Here is a 23,292-nt window from a genome sequence, read left to right as displayed (position 1 = left end):
CAGAATATTCAGACAACGATATATGTTTATAATATAATATATAAATATTTATAGATACTTAAATATACCTATCTAATGTAGCAAAAAAAGTACACAAGTACTTCTTACATATTTATATATGTACAGAACACAAACTAGCATATTTATATGCAAATAGAAATCACGATAATTTATAAGCATGTATTTTATACAAAAGATAATATTTTAATAGCAATAAAATCAGTAAAAAGCTAGTTTTGACTGCGTAATTTGAATACCTATATATTTTGGCGCTGAGTGTACCTTGTAAGTAAGGATAGGGATATTATACATGATGATAGTTATTTTTGTTTCTAAGCTATCGTAGATTGCAAAAATCAACATTATTAATTTAACAAAATAATCAAAATTAAGACTAAATAATAGATGTTAATCAGACAGGAAGATGGTTTAACCTACTGCGAATGATCAAGTAGTGTTATGTTATAGAACAATGGAAATGTCACGGCCAAAGACAATACCTACGATACTGGTGCAAACACGCTATTAGTTTTTTTGCTATTAAGTGCAGTTAAAGGTTAGATAATTAAAAAATACTATTTTAAAGCTACGTAATTATTGAGTCTCTTTTGAGGTATGAAAAAAGTTTTTTTAATGTGAATAATAATAAGGAATAATAAGGGATATGATGGAAATTCGATGCTGAATGTATAACTAATACTTAGGTACCCACCTACCTGCCACTGCATAAAAAATTGTGATCAAATTTGTCGATAACTATGACAGTAAAGTCTAGAACGTGAGTACCACAAGATGCTAATCCTTACCATAGACTAATTGTAAGCTAAATTATCAGAGTCCAAAAGGACATGTGTCCCCCCCTCCTCTTACATAAGTAGGGGAAGATAATCACCACCTATTTATATCTCGATTACTTTTATACAATTTACACAACAAATTTAATAATAACTTCGGTAGTTTCACCGTTTAATAGTTATTGACAATTAAATCTTTTTTTTATGGTGTGAAAGATGGAAACTTTAAGGTGGCATGCCGATGATACAAGAAGAAATAACAAACTAGCTTTGATAACTTTTTTTTTGGGATCACGGGCCTATAAATCCCGGTCTTTTGATAGGCTTGCGTGGGGATATAGATCCAACACGTAGAGGCCCTTTGCAGAGCTTTAATGTCATGTAGAACGCCTGCTGGGACCCGTTTACAGGTGCAACAATAGACACCCATGAACCGGTCTCAGCAGACTATGAGACTGGGCTATTGCAAATACGTACGGACACCTGCCATAACAAGGTTTAGGCTTTACACAAGTTATCGTTATTATTAAAATAAGAAAACGACCATAAAAACCAGTGGGAGATTGGTACAGATTCGAACACATGTGAGATGATAAACAAACTTTGTTGTACATAGTTGTACCCAGACATCGGATTTTTGGGGGTGAAATTTATGACAGGTATTAATTTTATTTTATTTAAATTTTTATTTTAAAGTTATTTTACCTATACTGTGATGATTAGTAAAGTTTCATAAAATCTTTTAAAATAAAGACGAAGAAAATTAAGTGATCATTTCATTTATGTATCAAATAATACTTTTAACAAGTTATTATCTTACAAGCGAAACTTGTAGCGATTAGTTACGTCAATAAAGTTCAGTTTATTGATTTAGAAATGCCTTACTTTCCATTTTCTTTCATCCCTAAAAATCCAATGTCTCCAAACTTGTACAGTCAGCAGCAATAGTTGCTAAGCGGGCGAGGCGTTCAAAATGATCTTGACGCGACTTTATTGTTAAGAGACTAAAAGCGCGTCAATGTAATTTTGAACACCTCGCCCGCTTAGCAACATCTGCTGCTGACTGTACCTAGGTATAAGTGTTGTCCATAATAAAAAGAATTTCCGAAATCAAGAACCCACACATAAAATAAAGGTTGTAAACTACCTTCAAAATTTTGAAGTAGGGTAATTAATACACAAGCAGCTTATGTAATTATGGATTGTACCGTGTAGTGCGTACCAATATGCAATAGGTATCAACATAAGTAAATAAAATAGCAATTTAAAAATTTCAATAATAAATTGCACTAATACCTGTATTTCCACAAATTGCAATCAATTTAAATATCTCTATTCTTTGCATGATTATTTATTGCGAAAATCACGGAATAAACCACGCAAACCATAATGATGGTTATGCGACAATCATTATGCATTAATGATTTAATTGAAGATGTCATAGATAAGATAAATGATCATCAAGTCATAACTCATAAGGTTTCTTTTATTGTTTAGTTAGGGTTGTCACGTCACATGGACTTTGAAAATTGTATTCAATATTGCCACTTTATTTTATTTTGCTATTACTTTAATGATAAAATTACATTAAAATAGATTGAATTAAATATTTGTAAATAAGTCTAACTTTTAGTCACTGACGTTTCTCATAAAAAAAAGAACAAGAAGAAGAAAAGAGAAGAAGAGAGTTAAGATTGTACATATTTTGCATAATACCTACGACTTGTGATACCCACTAATAATTATAATAAGACCTATATTGTTAACCACATTTAATGCAAATAAATAATTTACTTTTACTTTTCATATGCATATTAAAATGAAAGAACTTTAAAAAGTATTTCAAGCTTAAGATATTTAATGCTAATACAAAAAAAAGGATTAACTAATAAGGTACACCAACAATCCGTTCCCATACAATTGAAGGTACACGGTCACATTTTAAAACGACAATTAAGCTGAAATGTAACATATATGTACCTACATATCTATGTTTGGTAGGTACTAGTTTTCGTTGCTAGGAATTATAATAAAATAAAATAAAGCGTGTAGAATTTTAGTATGTATAACGTTTCATAATTGTACGTAAAATTTTACTATTTTAAACTCGTTGTTATGTCATTAGTTCATTACATTAAAATAGAGTTTGTGCGGAAAGAGAAGAGTCATGGAATGTATGGGGTCCAATACATTTCACGACTCTTCTCTTTCCGATATAACAAAATAATTGCCAACCCTATCTAAAGACAACAAAGTATTCCGGGCCTTGGCCAGAAATCCCAGGTTAGCGTGCCGTCTATACCGACACCTCAGCCACCTCACATTATCTAACAATGCAATTATACCGAGTTACTCGGTTCCACTGTGCACATCCAGTACGGTCGACCTCAATACGTTTACAGATTTGAACCTTACACCAATGTAATAAGGTGGAAAATGTGTAGTTTTCAACGTGGGGTTCTATGATTATAGTGACCCTATGGTATATTTATGGTATTTTCCCTTGTTTAAGAGGCAGTAGAGTTTAAAATCGTATAAATTTAGGTTTCGAAGAAAGTCCAAATGTGTAAGATGCATGCAAGGTGTTGTTGAAGGATGCTATACTATTAATTAGATGTTTTTTTCATAGAAAGTCTACAACTTAATTTTATTTATTTTAATTTTACTTGTAGGTAATTTATAGTATAATATCTGGGCGACCGAGCTTTGCTCGGTAAACATATAAAAACTCAAAAATTAGCGTTTTCCCAGAGATAAGACCTAGCTAGATCGATTTTTTTGCCCCCGAAAACCCCCATATACCAAATTTCATCGAAATCGTTAGAGCCGTTTGCGAGATCGCCGAAATATATAATTATATAAATAAATAAACAAACAAGAATTGCTCGTTTAAAGGTATAAGATTTCACGTAAGTAGATTGGGTACGGCGACGCTTCCCGCTCTGTCTGTCTGTCCCTATGTATACTTAGATCTTTAAAACTACGCAACGGATTTTGATGCGGTTTTTTTTTTATATAGATAGAGTGATTCAAGAGGAAGGTTTATGTATAATTTGTTAAAGTCGGGTCGGGCAAAGCCGGGGCGGGTCGCTAGTCTCAATACAATTTGCGAGTTTTAAGGTTTCAATGCAATGTTTGGAATGGGAGTTAATGTTGAACAATCTTACTATATAGTAACGGCACCAGTCATGGGACATTTAAGAGGAAATTTTGAGTATTTGTGATATTTCCCTGATACATGTAAAAGTTCTACCGCTTAGCGTGTTAAAAGATGAATATCCTATCCTTCTTTCATGTTTCAGGCGTGTTGTATCAAAGATACTGCAGTTAGTTTCCACATAATTAATAAATTAAAAGTATGGTTTTTTTCTCCAGTCATGGACACCAAAGCTCCAGTAATGGAACCCCGGTAATGGACGTGGATCCAGTAATGGGCCCCCTATAATGGGCATACCCTATCAGTATAAGATATTGGAATAGGGAATAAGTTTTTGGCAAAAAACTAGTTATTAGTCATTTTTGTCACCCGATTGCATTGTCATCCGATTTGCATACGTATCCAAAATTTCAACTCAATCGGAAATCCGAAAGTGGCTCAAATGCCATTTCCAAGATTTGAACCACACTAACTAATACAGGATGGATTTTCTTTTTGGGTCAGTGAGGGCAGCTACCAGATCCCGTGCTGCTACGAGAAAACGGTCTTAGAAGACCTTCCCTCGATTTCAAATTAATGAAGATTGGCTTTTACAGATTTTGGAAAAAACATACAGGGTGCGAGGAAAAGGTAATTTTTGACAAACTTTTTTTTTGATGCCAATCGATCCCATTCCTATTGAGGATCAAAAGCTTGTATGGAACAAAAAAAAATTCCGGCTAGAAAAGCCACAAATCGAGGAAAACATTTCCCATACAATTTGTATGAAAATGAAAACTTATATTTTTCACATGCTATTTTTGTATGCCAATCGATTCCATTCCTATCCAGTATCAATAGTTTTTTTGGGGTCAATGGAAAAAGTTTTTATTAATTTGTGGCTTTTTAGTACATTATCGTAAGTTGACCCCAAAGAAACTATTGATACTAGATAAGAATGGAATCAATTGTCATAGAAAAATAGCATGTGAAAAATAAAAGTTTTGATTTTCATACAAATTGTATGGGAAAAGTTTTCCTCGATTTGTGGCTTTTCTAGCCGGAATTTTTTTTTGGTTCCATACAAGCTTTTGATCCTCAACAGGAATGGGATCGATTGGCATCAAAAAAAAGTTTGTCAAAAATTAGCTTTTTCTCGCACCCTGTATGTTTTTTCCAAAATCTGTAAAAGCCAATCTTCATTCATTTGAAATCGAGGGAAGGTTTTCTAAGACCGTTTTCTCGTCGCAGCACGGGATCTGGTAGCTGCCTTCACTGACCCCAAAAGAAAATCCACCCTGTATACAAACTAACAGGGCAAGTTAAATAAAATTTTGTAAAAACGATATTAATTTATCCGAAGTCCGAGGAGACCTCCTGACATAGTTCGTACGAGTAACTACATTATACTTCTGTATTGTTTAAACATGAAATTACGCCATGGCAAGCATCATTATGTAAATTATCCCATCATAGGAGGTATGCAGTTTTACAGCTCCTATAATGGGATTGGGCAAAATACCACTATTTTTTATACATCTCTAGAGTCACAACATAATGTGTTGTATACCTTATCTCATGGTAAATGCAATTAACAAAACACATTCTAGTTTACACCAAGTAATAATTAATTACAATTTAATATATGAACTCACCTCTCTTAGCGAAGTTGTTAAGAATTCTTACTGGTTATTTTTTCCAGTGACACGACAACTCTTGGGTTGGCGCCAATTTCTTAAAAAGTAACCGAAATTAATAAAAAGTCAAACTTAAACAGCTCTATGACTCTTATTTATGGTAAAATATTGCCAGTGTTTATAAACTACTTTTACATACTTATTTTAGAGGATTTGTGGTTTTATGTCCCATTACCGGTTCCACGTCCATTATAGGGTCCATTACATTATGTGACTAAATGTTGAAAAATCACCATGTAATACATAAAATAACTTTGTTTACGGACTATGATGGTAATCATCACGCATTAGTTCATCCAGACGACCTTAAGCCCTAACCCCGAAAAGAATGAGAGCAATTTCGCCTGACCTTGCTATGATAGCATCTCCTATACAATGCTGTCGTATTCTGATTGGGTACGCGAGTCGATTTGACGTAGCTATTGTAACTAGAACTGGGATAAAACACTGATATCATCATCAGCATGGTGGCCTTTTGGTGATCCAATCTTGGAAGGCTCTTCCCTCTTCTTCCACTCCTGTCGATCGTGCCCGACTCATCCAGTCCCGGCCTCCGTGTCGTCGGATGTCGACCACCCAGCGTTGCGGTGGTCTACCGCTCCCTCGGGTGTCCACTCTGGGCCTTCATTATAGAACTCGTCCAACGACTCTTGTCCAACAACTCCTGGCACTGATATAAACACACGGTTTTTACACATTATTGTTTACGAAAACGGGACTTAACCTTTTGGACGCCAATGACATCGGTCATATACGCACCGCAGGTCCAACGCCAAAGACGTATTAATCGGTCATAGACCACAGAGCAACATAGACCTAGGTGCATATGCATAAAGTTCAATTTCAGTTTTGACACTTCGATGACGTGGCGTCTGAGAGACAGCTTTTGTGTTTGACACGGCGTCGAAAAGGTTAATCGGGTATTAATTATAAATAAATAAATAAATAAATATTGGAGGACATCTTACACAGATCAACCTAGCCCCAAACTAAGCAAAGCTTGTACTATGGGTACTAGGCGACGATATACATACTTATATAGATAAATACATACTTATATACATAGAAAACATCCATGACTCCGGAACAAATATTAGTGTTTATCACACAAATAAATACCCTTACCGGGATTCGAACCCAGGACCATCGGCTTAGCAGGCAGGGTCACTACCCACTAGGCCAGACCGGTCGTAATTATGTTTTATAATTATCTCCGATCTTCCAAAACAATTCAGCATGTAGCTAATTGTCAATATCTCCTGTTTCCTCCAACACTGGTTCTCGATCTATTAACTAGCCAGGGCTTGGCGTGCGTTTGGAATCCATACTATCACATTAGCAGTATTAGCACCGTAATAAAACAAAACAAGCAATGCTATTGTTTGGTGATTTGATGTGCCGTGTGATAGTGACAGTTTGGCAGCGCTAATTTCCTCTCATGATATCTTGTTTAAGTTGGTGTGGGGTTACTTTGAAACCGGGATAATTTTGAACAAGTTACCTACTGTAATTTTTTTGTGACACGCAGTTTTATTGCTGACTGTGCTTCTTCTCATCTGCATGTCTATCGAGTACTTCTCGATACCTTTTTTTTGTGACACACAGTTTTATTGCTGACTGCGCCTCTTCTTATTTGCATGTCTATCAAGTACTTATCGAGACCTTTCTTAAATCAACCTAAACTCGATGTGTTTGTATTTATCCAATATTCTAGACAAAAGCATTATGGCATGTGTTCCTGACATAACAAATTATAACAATGTGGACAGATCAAGGGTGTTTCTTTGTATGCTAATCCATCTTAGATCGGGAAGCATCTACCTGTATTCACAAACAATATGATCTCGATTCATAGATCTCTATTATAATTTGACCTCTGAATTTGTAATCATTTCAAATGTGCAGTCCTCAACTGTGCGTTTCTCCAGGAACTTCCTGCCGCACGGGTTTATATCTATTTAGTTATACTATTAGTTATATGATATAACAAATTAATCGGATCAAGTTATACTGCTCAGTATACCTATTTGTTTTCTTGTCCATGTTATTATAAGTACTTATCGTATAACTAATAGTAATATAACAAGGTGGATAAACCTCCTCGGATAGCTAAACTGTGGAATGAAATGTCGCGGTAAGTATTTCCGGACCGAAACGACCTTCAAACCTTCAAAATAACTCCTATCTTATCTTTAGTATAATATTAATAGCTTATTATGAAGTGAACTAACGTAGAAGTGTGCTACTAATGAAGAATAAGTAATATTCTTGAAACGTATTTATTTTAACCTCCTAAGTCCCCGCGTACAAATTTTTGTACATATTCCAAAAAATATTTTGAACTTTCAATACTTTCATTGAGTAACTATGGGTTCCAAGTTCAAAAACAAAACAAATGCTTCTGAGTCTTAGGCGGTTAACCACTACTGAGTCAACGCCCAGCAATCCATCGTGGCTATTTGTAAAGTCCAGCTATTACTTTACTAAAAACTATAATCGCGTCATGCATGCATGCACACTTTTGATATTGCAATATTTGTGAAATCATAATAAATTTTGTTGAAAAGCATTATTTAATAGAAGAAAAATCATTGAACATTTTTATGTATAAGGGGATACCACTTATACCGGTCTACGCTCGTTGGTTAGATACCTAAGCTTTGTGAAAAACTGACTGCTATTGATTGTCGGAAGAAGTGACGATTCAATAGACGAATAGTGAAGTACGGACCGAATCTGAGTAGCTGAGATTCCACAAGATTATTTGGAATAAAAAATTGGTTTCCGTTTTTTTTTTACTATTTGAAGTGCTGTTTGTTCTCTTGTGGTTTACCTATATTAAACACTGGAATAACTGGATATTTCATTGCATACTTTTTGCAAGTAAGTAAGCAGCCTCCACAATTCCACATGCTGCCTATTTTTCAGATGGTTAATAATGAAGCTACGAAGCAGGAGGTTACGGGTTCATTTCCCAGTAAGGTCATTAATTTATGTGTTCATCACGAATATTTTCCTGAATTATGGATGTTATCTATGTATCAAAGTATGTCTTTATTTATTTATAAGTATACACGATGATATTTAATCGGTGATCAGGAGTAGAAAGTAATAGCCCAAATTAAACTTATTAGGCTAGGCCTTCATTAATTGAAAGTTAAAACATAATTAAAACTAATAACCACTAAATACATGTTTGTCAAGAGGCTATAACTCATAGATACCAATTAGTAGAGTGACAAGATTTTAGGATAAATTTGATCTCAAAATTAAAATTATGATTAAAAAAATAACAACTTCGTTTCCATGTAATTACGACTTCAACGTGATCTACATCAATTACTGAGTTAGAAAAAAATGTTCCTGATCACCGATTAAAAATCATCGTGTATATATCGTGCTTAATTTGGGGCTACGTCGATCTGTGTATGATTTGTTCCCAAATATTTTTTTATACTTATGTCACTTGTAAACAGAGCTATATTTAATAGCCATGGTTAAAACTCTTTTAAATGAAGTTGTGTACTTACATAATTCTGTTAGAAAAAGTGCTTAGTCCAGCCATCAATCTATCAGCCGGTCATTAGAACGAGAAAGTGTCATTAATGTGTTACCGAAGAAAGTAGTTTCGGCCGAGCATACATTTTTTTAAATTTGTACTTTAACATTGGTTAAGTTCACTAAACTGATTGTATATTCCTAATTTCTAAGGTTTCCTTATAGTTTTTTTCCATATTTTTGTGCTCATTAGCATTATAATTGATTTCCACCGAAATTTAAAATTGAATATATAAAAGTAAAATAAAATGAGATATGTTTTTAAACAAGTCACCTAAATAAATACTAGAGACTCTGAAAGCTGTAGATATTGCGATAAAAAAAAACTTCGTTAAGTCAATAATATATCACACCGAACTCACAGTAGTCATAATAGACCCTATACCGGCGCTTAAGTCCGTAATGCCAAATTCCGCCATGTGAACATTAAGTTTTGGTTAAAAATCAAATGCTAATTTAAATTTCCCTTGTCAGTCCTAAACTAAAAGTAATCGCTGTGTTGTCTCTAGTAAATTTCTCGCACGTTAAAAATACATCAACGCGCCTCGTACCTAGCTGAGTTTCATTTGTAAAGGTCTCAGCATTTGTTGTAACTCACGATTGGAGAAGAAAAGATATTGTCACGGTAATTTGCAGAGAATAAGCATTTTCGAAGGCTTGTTCAACATAATATGCTTATTCAATGTTCGGGTTTTGAACTCTTAGGACCACTTGCAGTACTTGCACCATCCCACTAACTCGGGGTTAAGCCGTTCAACCATTAATCCACTGTCAAATTGTACCGGTAATCATGATGGTAACTCCGGGTTTAACCGGTTAACCCCGGGTTAGTGGGATGGTGCAAGGGGCGCTAATAGAACTAAAGGAAAGTTTCAAATTCAGGAGCACAAAAATTACCGTAGCTCTCACAAAAATAAAATATGACATATGTTCAGGCCGAGAAACATAAGTATACAAAAGTTACGCCGAATCTCAAAAGACCAAAATTTCTTGTAGTAAATGATATTGTAGAAAAAATATTGATACCTATGTATTTATTAAAATTCCGGTTACAGGCACTTATCGCACTAATTTTATCACAAGCATCATGTGTGAAAGTTATTTTTAATAGTCTTAGTTGAGCATCGTAGACAGTATTTTATTACTGTTTTTAGGGTTCCGTACCCAAAGGGTAAAAAACGGGACCCTATTACTACGACTTCGCTGTCCGTCCGTCCGTCTGTCACCAGGCTGTATCTCATGAACCACGATAGCTAGACAGTTGAAATTTTCACAAATGATGTATCTCTGTTTCCGCTATAACAACAAATACTAACAATAAAATAAAATAAATATTTAATGGGGGCTCCCATACAACAAACACGATTTATTTGCTCTATTTTTTGTTGATGGTGCGGAGCCCTCCGTGCGCGAGTCCGACTCGCACTTGGCCGGTTTTTACTTGAGACTTGTCTTACCAAGTCATAAATTTTGTTGATTTAGTGCCTTTACGTGCACATATTTTCTACGTTTTCACTTATAGGTAAGGTAAACGTACTGGTACTCGGCGCGGTACCAGTACATGTCATCTTGAAACTTAAGTCAATGTCAATAGAGGTGACAGCAGGGTGTCATCTATTGGGCATTAGCATGTCGAGCACTAGTACGTTTACTTTACTGATTGTAGGCAAAAATGCAATTGTAAAATACAAAAAATAGCACGTGAGATGCTGTCCAAAGCTCTTATAATAACGGCCAATGAAATATATATATATACCGCAAATTCCATTTCTAGAATGACCATAGGTAAAGTAGAATGGGTTATTAAATTCTCTGTTAAAATCTAAATAGGTACATTCAAACTGTATTCGTATTGTTACATTGATTCGTCAAAGTAGGCCATATTTAAACTCGACTTTCGATTGTAAATCTTTTTCATTATCTGCGTAAGTTTGCAAATTCCAAACAATATATAAAGTACAAATAATTATCAAAGTTACACAATATAATTCAATATATATAACAAATATGCTACCGGTTTAAATATACGATGTAATATCTGGCCTATAGTGAGTAGTGACCCTGCCTGTGAAGCCGATGGTCCTGGGTTCGAATCCCGGTAAGGGCATTTATTTGTGTTATGACATTTCTTCAACCAAAAGCGTCCCTTTTGACACTGAGAGGTCAGTATTATATAAAGTGTCATTCTATGGAACTTGCTAACTATATAAACAAAAGTCACTAGTAAATTCATCATTCACATAGTTAGCAAGCGGTTCGTTTACATAGTTAGCAAGTTCCATAGATGACACTTTAGGAAACACATCGTATAACTAAGACTCGAATTTTCCTAGTAATTTCTTCTGTATTCTAAAAGACCGCTGAAAACAGACAGCGTCATGTCGGAATGTCTTATTATCTGTAACATTGGCGTTACCTAATTGGCTGCTATAATGTACCACTTAGGTGACCATTGATGGACCCTGTGTCTTGGTATTAAGGTTCATCAACGGTCAAACTGTGGACGATGGTAACGTTAGCCCGAACGAGATGGAAAGTGAAATGTGTGGCAGTCGCCGCCGGCTGATTTACCTTGCATCCAACACGCTTCCGTCAGAAAAAAAAGAAAATAAACACATATTATGACGACTGGTCTGGCCTAGTGGGTAGTGACCCTGCCTGTGAGGCCGCGGTCCTGGGTTCGAATATCGGTAAGGGCATTTATTTGTGTGATGAGCACAGATATTTGTTCCTGAGTCTTGGTCGTTTTCTATGTATTTGTATAATATTATATATCGTTGCCTGAGTACCCAAAACACAAGCCTTTATGAGCTTACTGTGGTACTTAGTCAATCTGTGTAAGAATGTCCTTGTCCTTAAAGGTACAGTGATTCTCAAACTTTTGGTCGCCATTTTTTATATAGACTTTTTTGTAGTATTTAATTTCCCATCGTACATTACACATTTACAATTATTTACTTATTACAATATTCAAGTATTAGTTGAACATGACTAAGTTCAAAGTAAATAAAGTTAAGTGAAATAATATGAACCGATCAATTAATTTCAGTCAGCTAGGATGTGTACTTATTGTGAGCTGCTATAACAACTAATTATAAAACTTAAATTGAGTGAAAAATAAGGATCAGGTCCTCAACTCTAAAACATGTAGGTAAATATCAAACTTGGTGTGATAATTAAGAAAAAGATTAGGTATTGCGTGAAAAACAAATCGATCAAAAGTGAGTCGGAAGGTCTGGCTGTATCATGGATATGATCTCTGTCAGTGTCAAAAGTATCATTGGTTCAACCAAAAACATTACTTTTGACACTGACATATCATATCCTTACTTTAGATCAAATTTATATCCTATTGTTACAACCAGAATCACCTCCAGTTTTTTACTTTGACGGCTAACCGGACAGTCTGTATTAAAAATAAAATTCGATTTGCATCGATAGCAAGGCCACGGCGGTAAAACGTGAATAAAATTTATAAGGTGTATTAATATACTTTCTCTTCCTGCGCGTTTTTCGCCGACTATAAGAAATGGAGAACAACGAAAAATTTAATATGTATGTATTGGAAATCAGTATTCATATGTAGTGGGGAAATTAAGAGTCAGGGATTTAGACACAAACCTTCCAAATTAATAACAAATCCTATATCATAGGAATTGAGTCTAATAATTGAAGTTCGAGTGGGTATCGCTAATAGTGTCGAACAGAAACACAAATAAGAAGAGTTATGAGTGCAGAATTTCGTAAACCAAAAATGTCAATTTTATTTTTATTTTAAAATTTTGACTCATTAAACTCAGCTTTAACTATTCAAGTTGTGTAACAAAAAATACACAAATGAAGATATTGTGAGTTAGTTACACAATTAAATCAATTAAATGATAGACAAATAATTAAAAAATTAAAAATAAACAAAAATAAAACCAAAATAAAATAACTTAATATAAAATCTTTTTCAAAAAAAGGGAACCGCCTTCAAAAAACCAACCCACTGAAAAGTACAAAATAATTTTTATATGGCACCCCTTTACGTGTCCAGTCCCTATCCCACGGTGTAAAGCGAATTTTTGCCAAAAAGTAATTAATACCTAATAATAAGAAAATTAATAATCATCCGGGTAATTACTTAGTTTTTGAAGTCGGTGCCAAACCAAAATTTTTGAGAACCGATATTTTAGACAACGAAGAAAGCTGCACTTACTTGCATTATAAAGACATAGTTAGTTTACTCATTAATTTAGTTCTTGTAGGTACTACGTACTCGTATTGTTTTTCTGATTGGTAGTAGACTGTTTTTGTTGGTTTGGCACCGCCTTCAAAAACTAAGTAATTACCCGGATGATTATTAATTTTCTTATTATTAGGTATTTATTACTTTTTGGCAAAAATTTGCTTTACACCGTGGGATAGGGACTGGACACGTAAAGGGGTGCCATATAAAAATTATTTTGTACTTTTCAGTGGGTTGGTTTTTTGAAGGCGGTTCCCTTTTTTTGAAAAAGATTTTATATTAAGTTATTTTATTTTGGTTTTATTTTTGTTTATTTTTAATTTTTTAATTATTTTTTATTTATTTTATTTTATTTTTTACTTTTTAGTGATATACTAGGTACTTCATTTATTTTAGGTTTTGGGCTAAAATACTAGTTTGTTAGACTCTCCATTTAGTTTTGGGCTAGTAACTACCTACTAATGTTAGTGATGGCCTAACTCGATGATAATCGCGACACAACATAATATGACGTTTTGGTGCTAAACGATTTGTATGTATATTGCTCCCACTCCCACTCCCATTCCCAGTCCCAGTCCGAGTCCGACTCCCACTCCCACTATTTTATCTAAATCGGTTTCAGCAACATAAATTTGTTGGTAGGTATACCGATAGCATGGCCACCTACCGGGTCCAATTGGTTTTTCAAACCATCCATGTACTGTACACTAAAACCTTCTCCAGAATGTAACAAACACTTTTCTGAAAACCGCATCAAAATCGGTTCAGCCAAATGCGAGATAATCACGAACAAACATACACAGATACATACGTACATACATACATACGGGTCAAACTGAGAACGTCCTCTTTTTAAAGGCAGTTAGAAAAAAGTTCATCGACCCACCTAGTGGAACTCTGCAACATAGGCACACGACGACAAGTCGGTTAACCAAAACAAAGTGTGCCTATGTTGCACCAAACCTAAGTTCCACTAGGTACAGCAAGGGTTCAGCATCGGCTTTATCTTGGGTACTGCTCTCCCAAGTGCTCATCAAGATGCGACAGATTACCAAAATAGCGTGTGCCTATGTTGCACCAAACCTGAGTTCCACTAGGTACAGCAAGGGTTCAGCATCAGCTCTATCTTGGGTACTGCTCTCCGAAGTGCTCATCAAGATGTGACGGATGACCAAAATAGCGTGGGCCTATGTTGCACCAAACCTGAGTTCCACTAGGCACAGCCAGGGTTCAGCATCAGCTCTATCTTGGGTACTGCTCTCCCAAGTGCTCATCAAGATGTGACAGATTACCAAAATAGCGTGGGCCTATGTTGCACCAAACCTGAGTTCCACTAGGTACAGCCAGGGTGTACCCTGCCAACCTGGGTGGTTTGGTGCATCAGCTCTATCTTGGGTACTGCTCTCCCAAGTGCTCATCAAGATGTGACGGATGGCCAAAATAGCGTTGGCCTATGTTGCACCAAACCTGAGTTCCACTAGGTACAGCCAGGGTTCAGCATCAGCTCTATCTTGGGTACTGCTCTCCTAAGTGCTCATCAAGATGAGACGGATGACCAAAATAGCGTGGGCCTATGTTGCACCAAACCTGAGTTCCACTAGGTACAGCAAGGGTTCAGCATCAGCTCTATCTTGGGTACTGCTCTCCCAAGTGCTCATCGAGGCGTGTCGGATGACCAAAACAGCGTGAGCCTATGTTGCACCAAACCTGAGTTCCACTAGGTACAGCCAGGGTTCAGCATCAGCTCAGATCTATGTATACTAAAACCTTCTCCAGAATGTAAGAAACACTTTTCTGAAAACCGCATCAAAATCGGTTCAGCCAAACACGAGATAATCGCGAACAAATATACATACATACATACATACATACATACATACATACATACATACATACGGGTCAAACTGAGAACCTCCTTTTTTTTTTGAAGGCGGTTAAAAAAAGGCTCAATTAAAACCCTACACGTATTTCGAAACTATTCTGTAATTGACAGGCTGTTTTATTTCATTTGATTTTCTACCTTAATTCAATCAAAATAAAGTTTATATTTAAAACACAACATTAAAAAAATCGCGACGAATTGAGAGCCTTCGAAATCTCGAAGTCGGTTAAAATACTTGCATTAGAAGCCAGAGAACTCCAAGGGGGTCACCGACCTTAATGTGTAGAATTACGAAGCTATTAAACAATTTTCATAATGATCGCGAAACGCACGCGCATCGCAACACGCACGGCTACCGCCGCGACGAGATTTTTATTTGATATTACCATAGTGGCAAAGCGTAAGACTTAATCTGATAGTTTAACGGTTAAGTAGCGTAAACATTACACAACTTTTTGGGAACAAATCAAAGTATTTTAGTAAATATTTTGATTTGTGTTTTAGTAGTCACACTACCTACTATATATGAATTATAAACTGAAATAGATGTCATATATTATATTAAAGAAAAAGTGATGAAGCCCTGGAAGAATTCGTCACTTCTTGTTTAATAATAATAAATAATATTCCGCAGGGCAGCTTGTGGCGAGCTGTTGGGGACCCGCAGGACTCTCGGCTCTGGCTTGCCTTAATTGGCCGTCCAGAGAGGAGTCGTTAGAGCTACATGCTCCAGGGGTGGAAGTGAAAGATGCATAAGACGCGAGTTGGCACAGTGGCTGTTAACAGCCACTGGGTAGAAAGCGGCGCACACCTCTCGACACCGCTGAGCCGCTCACACCGATGTTGCTCCTGGTCGTCTTTACGACGGCAGTTTCAGATCGCCTACCGCGAACCACGTTCGACGTGTTGCCTCTCTGTTGCACTTGTAAATTCGTAATTCGTACGTAAGTGTGACAGGGAGGTAACACGTCGAACGTGGTTCGCGGTAGGCCCTTAGGGGCCCATCCAGTGCGCGGCAAGTCACCACCTGCCTCGATGCTAACACACGTTTAGCATTGTTATGGCAGGTGTCCGGACCAGGGATGTTGCGGATGCAGATTTTTTGACATCCGCGGATGCGGATGCGGATGCGGATTTTTAAAGGCTCACATCCGCGGATGCGGATGCGGATGCGGATGTCAAGATTAGGTACTTAGAAAACGTCAATATTACATTTTTAGTATTTTTTAATTAAAAAAACCAAACGTTTAGTATTTGAGCAAGAATATAGGTGCGTTATATTTAATAAACAGTAACTTCGCCGACTTTTCTGGATCTAGACGATTTCGTTATAGGTAATGACGAAATTACCTAGCACTTACGCCGCCGCTAAGACGTTCCTGTACCGACTTGTTCAACATCCGCATCCGCATAAGCTCCGCATCGATTTTATGCGGATGCGGATGCGGATGCGGATGTTGAAAATAATGCGGATGTTCCGCGGTTGCGGATGCGGATGCGGATGTTCGCAACATCCCTGGTCCGGACTACTTTTACAATAGCCCAGTCTCATTGTCCACCCACACTTCTATCCACCACTGCGACCGGTTCATGGTGTCTATTGTTGCACCTGTGAACGGGTTCCAGCAGGCGTTCTACATGACATAAAAGCTCTCCAAGGGGCCTCTACGTGTTGGATCTATATCCCCACGCAAGCCTATCAAAAGACCGGGATTATAGGCCCGTGAAATCTAAGGAGATACAAATAAATAATATTTAATTTAATATATGACATCTATTTCAGTTTATGGTTAGCGTAAAGTTTGAATGGCTTTGACCAAAGCAGATTTTTTGATGTTTTTAGGGTTCCGTACCCAAAGGGTAAAAAACGGGACCCTATTACTAAGACTTCGCTGTCCGTCCGTCCGTCCGTCTGTCACCAGGCTGTATCTCATGAACCGCGATAGCTAGACAGTTGAAATTTTCACAAATGATGTATCTCTGTTGCCGCTATAACAACAAATACTAAAAATAAAATAAAATAAATATTTAAGGGGAGGGCTCCCATACAACAAACACGATTTTTTTTGCTTTATTTTTTGTTGATGGTGCGGAACCCTCCGTGCGCGAGTCCGACTCGCACTTGGCCGGTTTTATTAGATATCAAAATCACGAAAAAACTGCTAAGCTGCCAAAAGGGTTTTCGCCACACCATCAGCATGTAAAGGCTCTCTTTATTCTTTAAAAAATTGGTGGGAACCAATGCATTTTATCCACAAGAGTGGTAAATTAATTTACGATCGCTCTTGTGCTTCGCTGCTTAAAAATAGTGAGCAAAATGCGTTTTTTTTAATAGCGTGTAATTGTGTGTTGGGTAATATTCAACATGGCCCTTTTTTGAAGTCAAAAATGTACTTTTGCTTTGCTTGTATTATATTCCGTCGTTGTTCAGTAACCAATGAGATCAATCAATCAATCAATAAAATTTACCTCAGACATAATTAATACTTACCTAACAAACTTACAATAAAAAGTAACCAAAAAAATTAAAACTACCTACCTAAACATACATAAATATCCATAAAATAGAACCCCTAGTGTAAATTTTATCCGATAGCGTTGCGTTAAGTCTCATTTTGTATGGGATTTTGAACAGCGCGCCAAGCGGGACGTTTTCTAAACTCAAAATCCCCTATAAAATGAAACTTAACGCAAACGCGTATGTCACGTCACGCTATCGAATGAAATTTACACTACGGGTACAGATTCATAATTTAATTAATTTAAAAAATTTGAAATGGCGATACTAGAAATAAATAGGTACCTATACATAATAACACATTCAATGCCACCCAGCCAAACAAGACATCCGCGCCAGGCCACAAAAAATTCTTCATATAAAGCTGTAGTACACAGTCAGCCTCAAATACTTTATAGCAGTCAAAGTGGCCAAATAGTTCGGTAGGTACACCATACTTTGGTTGCTACCATATTATTTATAAAGTATTTGACGCTGACTGTACCACGATCCCGACTATTGGGTCGTCCGGCCTGGGAAGGAAATCATAAAATACCCGATAGTCGGGTTTTCGGCACTGAATGTGTTAAAATATGGCAGTGTTATAGTAAACTATTGAGGCAAGCAATAGAATTGGACCTGAACGGCAAATAAAGGAAACGGCTACTAGGTCAGATGGCCCGATTAGCTCACAGTATTGAGAACTATTAACCAGTTTATGGTAATAGACATGCAACCAAATGGTAGCGAATTTGTGTATTAATATAGAATAAGTAAAGGTGCAAGCTACAAAAAAAACTAAATCGTACGGGATTAAAATAAAAAATGTTTGAGTGCCGGTTGCACTATCCGCACTTGACAGATTGATCAACGTCACCCGGCGCGCCGCGGCGGTTTACTATGAACTTTTCCATACAATAAAATTTAGCGAACTCTTTAACTATGACAAACAGTTCGGTGCAACCGACCCTAAGCGCTACTTGCACCATCCCACTAACCCGGGGTTAACCGGTCAAACCGTTAACCCAGTGTGAAATTGTACTGGTGACCATGGTAACTCCAGGTTTAACCGGTTAACCCCTGGTTAGTGGGATGGTGCAAGAGGCCCTAAGTATTTTTCACCACACCAGCTCGGAAAGGCTTACTTTGCACTTCAAAAACTGATAGCAATTTATTCACATGTGAGGCAAAGTAATCAAATAGTGCATATTTTGAGTTGTTTTCCTATGTTTGCTGGTAGAATTTACTTTTAAATGATGATTTTGGATGATAAATATTTTAAACATTCATTTGCATTTGATTTGGTTTGATATTTTCCATTTAATATTTGCTTCGAGTTGGTGTGGTGAAAAATTTTGTGTTTCACTCAGGGGCAAATTTTGTTTAACCCTCGTGCTTTGAAATCGTCGCAACGCTCAAGATTCCATTTTTCGAACCACTCGCTACGCTCATGGTTCAATTTTGGAATCTTTCGCTTGCTCGGGTATCAATATTAGCACGAGCGGTTAAACAACAATTTTGCCCCCTTGTAAAAGAAATAACTATTCAATTAGCTCTACAATTCTCCAGAAAACTATACATAAATAATTAACAAGTTCAACTTACTCGATAGAACAAAAGACATCAACGTGCGCGCCTCTGAGGCGGTGCTGCACTTCGTTTCTGCGGGACTAAGATTTTCAATAGATACCTAGATGTTTATAACACCTGTATACTTGTAGTTATAGCTATTGTTGCTGATTGTACGTAACAGATAATTATAATTACCATTTGCGACAGATGATATGGAATGTTTTAATTTAAACGGTCGCCGGCTTCGAGTTATGTCGCACTTTCAATTTTATTAACTGGTTTTTGCACTTGCTGTTATACATATATATAGTAAACACGTCATATTATATTGAAAGTGGATATGACGCCCGACTTTCAATCCGGAGGTCGCGGGTTCAAATCCTGGCTCGTACCAATGAGTTTTTCGGAACTTATGTACGAAATATAATTTGATATTTGCCACTAGCTTTTCGGTGAAGGAAAACATCGTGAGGAAACCTGCATACATCTGCGAAGAAATTCAAAGGTGTATGTGAAGTCCCCAATCCGCATTGGGCTAGCGTGGGGACTATAGCCCGAGCCCTCTCGCGTATGAGAGGAGGCCTGTGCCCAGCAGTGGGACGTATAAAGGCTGAATTATTATTATTAATTTTTATTAACTATAGGCTAGAGGTCAATTTCTTAAACCTCTTGCCGCCCAGACAACTAAACTTGCTAAGACAAATGCAATTTTGGCTTGTTATAATTAATATTTAAAAAAAAAATAGAACGAAATGGGAGACCTTTTTGTAGGCCTCTCGACTGCTAGAAGATAAAAATACCTACAAACGTTGTATCTTAGGAGATTACAGGATTATTTGACCTCGGTTACATTCTTGGGAAATAATATTTTTTCTGTTAGACGCAAAAATCAAGACGCTAGATTTCGAGTTTTTTTAATACAGGGGATTTTTCGAAAATGTAAATGATAATGTAGATAACTCACAACGCGAGCGTCATCTCAGTTCCTGGATAAACCAGTTTTAATACAACTTGTTACAATTAAAGTGTTGTAAAGCATTTCACGTTGCAAATTTACCCGTCGTGACTGCGGCCACACTCATGGCCGAGTCTTTAGAAAGCGACAGACACCAGAAAATTTATCATTGAGTAACAACAACGCCACTTTAAGATACTTACCGTAATACCTATTTAATTATGCATCTACTCTACTCACCTTTATAGCAAAAACTTTCTTCTAATTCTTGATGTAACAAAAGCACTGATAAATATTAAGTGGAATTCACCATTGTTCACTTTCAGGCAGATTAGTCACGATCACTGTCAATTAAAAAGAAACTTCACGTCACACGTTCCCGCCAAAATTCAGAGCCGCGTTCGAAAACCGATAATAAATTCCCGTAAAGCGTTCCATTTCAAAGGTTCCGATGTCAACGGCCGCGATTTGGACACTGGCAGGTCAGCTTTGGCTGAACGCGCGAGTGCGCTTGCAATAAAAAAAGGTGTTCGAACGTTCGAAGTTTGAATCGTGGCGGGAAGTGCGTACCTTGGGAGCGTGGAGAGCGTACGCTAAGAAGTGCGGGTTTCGACTGCCTGCGGTCAGCTACGTTCTCTGCTTGCCCACTCTAACATGTGTTGAATGTTAATCCTTTCAGCTAGCTTATCTAGACCCGTTGCAATCACTAACACATCCTATCTGTTAGCGCTTTATGAAATGTCATATACGCTAAAGGGGTCATTTAGTTTTGGACACTAAAACTAGTCTAGAGTTGCGTTACAAGACAATAGATAGGATTATTCGACCGAGCTGCTGTTTCATAATTTTTTCACCAAAACATCCTTCTGTATTTTTAGACCATATTTACGTAGGTAAGTAATCGTATTTTAAATACAAATTTTTGACAGTTTTACAATTCAATATTGTGCAGAAATGTTGACGCTAAGCAAAAATACGGGAATTGCATAATGAGAGTTTGCGAAAACTATTATAGCAAAAAATGTTTCCATTGCGTTATGATAATAAAACAATTACGGAGCTGCGGGCGCAGCATGGTTCAATTTTTATCGCCTGTCGCTATGCCCGTCACTTTTGCACTTACATACTTGTTAGAACGTGACAGGCATGGTGACAAGCGATAAAAATGCGACCGTGCTATAAATGCTGGTAAAGGTAACTACGGTCAATGATATCGGATGAAATCTTTTTATAAATTACTACTGCTGTATCTTGTCCTAAAATTAATACTAGAGTATGTGCGGAAAGAGAAGAGTCGTGGATTGTATTGGGCCCCATACATTCCACGACTCTTCTCTTTCCGCACAGACTCTATATCGATTAATTGATTTCTCTTCATAAATAATTTCAGTGAACTTAAATTTACATAAATATTTTTTATATTAAAAAAAACTGGTGACCTAGCGGTAAGAGCGTGCGACTTGCAATCCGGAGGTCGCGTACGAACCCCGGCTCGTACCTCGTACCAATGAGTTTTTCGGAACTTATATACGAATTATCATTTGATATTTACCAGTCGCTTTTCGGTGAAGGAAAACATCGTGAGGAAACCGGACTAATCCCAATACGGGCCTAGTTTACCCTCTGGGTTGGGAGGTCAGATGGCAGTCGCTTCCGTAAAAACTAGTGCCCACGCCAATCACTGGGATTAGTTGCCAAGCGGACCCCAGGCTCCCATGAGCCGTGGCAAAGTGCCGGGACAACGCGAGGAAGATGATGATGATTAAGAAAAACTAAAATTTGAAAAAAAAAACTGTGGATTTAAATTAGCAAAAATACCTATTTATAAAAAAAAGAAAACTTCAAATTATTAACATTTTGTTCACATTTACCCCCTCTGAGCACCCCTTACGATAGCAGCGAGAGATTATATTTTAGGACAGTATTAAAATTAAAATTTCGGGTGTCTTAAAAAATCGATATGCAAACTATTTTTTGAACCACCCTAATCTACCTATACGTTACGTCAGCACATTTATCGTACGTCTTATAAATAAGATAAGATAAGATGAGATAAGATGAGATAAGATGAGATAAGATAAGGTAAGATTAGTTTATTCCATGACAATTTTACAATCATGTCGGAAATATCACAGGTGAAATTTAACTTACGAGCTACTAAATTAAATTAATCACAATTTTATAAACAACATGCATTCACTTAAAGTAGGTGTACAAAATGATAATAATTACAGTCTTTTATGTCAGTTCAGTCACGTTATGAATATTATACAAACATATTGGAAAATAACTTATAAATTACAAATAAAGTCATTAACCTGGTAGTAACATTTAGTAATTAAGAGGTCCCTTAGACGGCATTTAAAGTTGTTTACATTATGTATTGATTTCAGTTCGATAGGGAGGCAGTTATACAATTTTATTGCTTGATATCGCACACAATGGTGAACAACTTTATTACTAGCAGATGCCCGCGGCTTTGATTTCGCCTGCGTAAAATCGTGAATCACAATTTGTGATGCCAATGTAGTCAATCAAAGTTTCTCCATAGCTACAAAATTTTGATCTCTCTATAGGTGTTCGCAGTTTAAGAAAATTATTTATTTTATTTCGGTTGAATATGAAATTTTACTACGCCTTTTATGGCCGATGGGAGAGTGATACAATAAATAAATAAATAAATATTATAGGTAGGTAATTCTTACACAGATTGACTAAGTCCCACAGTAAGCTCAAGAAGGCTTGTGTTGTGGGTACTCAGACAACGATATATAATAATATACAAATACATAGAAAACACCCAAGACTCAGGAACAAATATCTGTGTTAATCACACAAATAAATGCCCTTACCAGGATTCGAACCCAGGACCGCGGCTTAACAGGCTGGGTCCCACTAGGCCAGACCAGTCGTCAAATAAAAGTGTAAAATAAAAACCAAACCAGTGGTATAAAAGTTACATATTTTATT

General features: G+C 36.6%; 1 protein-coding gene across 9 annotated transcripts in view; it reads right to left on the bottom strand.

Moving 5' to 3' along the window:
* LOC134662747 (mucin-2-like) overlaps nt 1-20,998 on the bottom strand; it is a 141,179-nt gene extending 120,181 nt beyond the window's left edge. For 2 of the 9 annotated variants that reach the window (XM_063519024.1, XM_063519023.1), the window contains exon 1: nt 20,563-20,995. The gene's annotated coding sequence lies outside the window, so the exon portion shown is untranslated. Of the gene's footprint in view, nt 1-20,562 lie in introns of all 9 variants that reach the window. The other 7 variants (XM_063519028.1, XM_063519029.1, XM_063519022.1 and 4 more) reach the window with 6 other exon arrangements.
* Nucleotides 20,999-23,292: the final 2,294 nt, after the last annotated feature.

This window comes from Cydia amplana, chromosome 3 (assembly GCF_948474715.1).
Source record: "Cydia amplana chromosome 3, ilCydAmpl1.1, whole genome shotgun sequence".
NCBI lineage: Eukaryota > Metazoa > Arthropoda > Insecta > Lepidoptera > Tortricidae > Cydia > Cydia amplana.
Note: the sequence above shows the minus strand (reverse complement) of the source record. Positions and strands in the feature narration are given on the sequence as shown.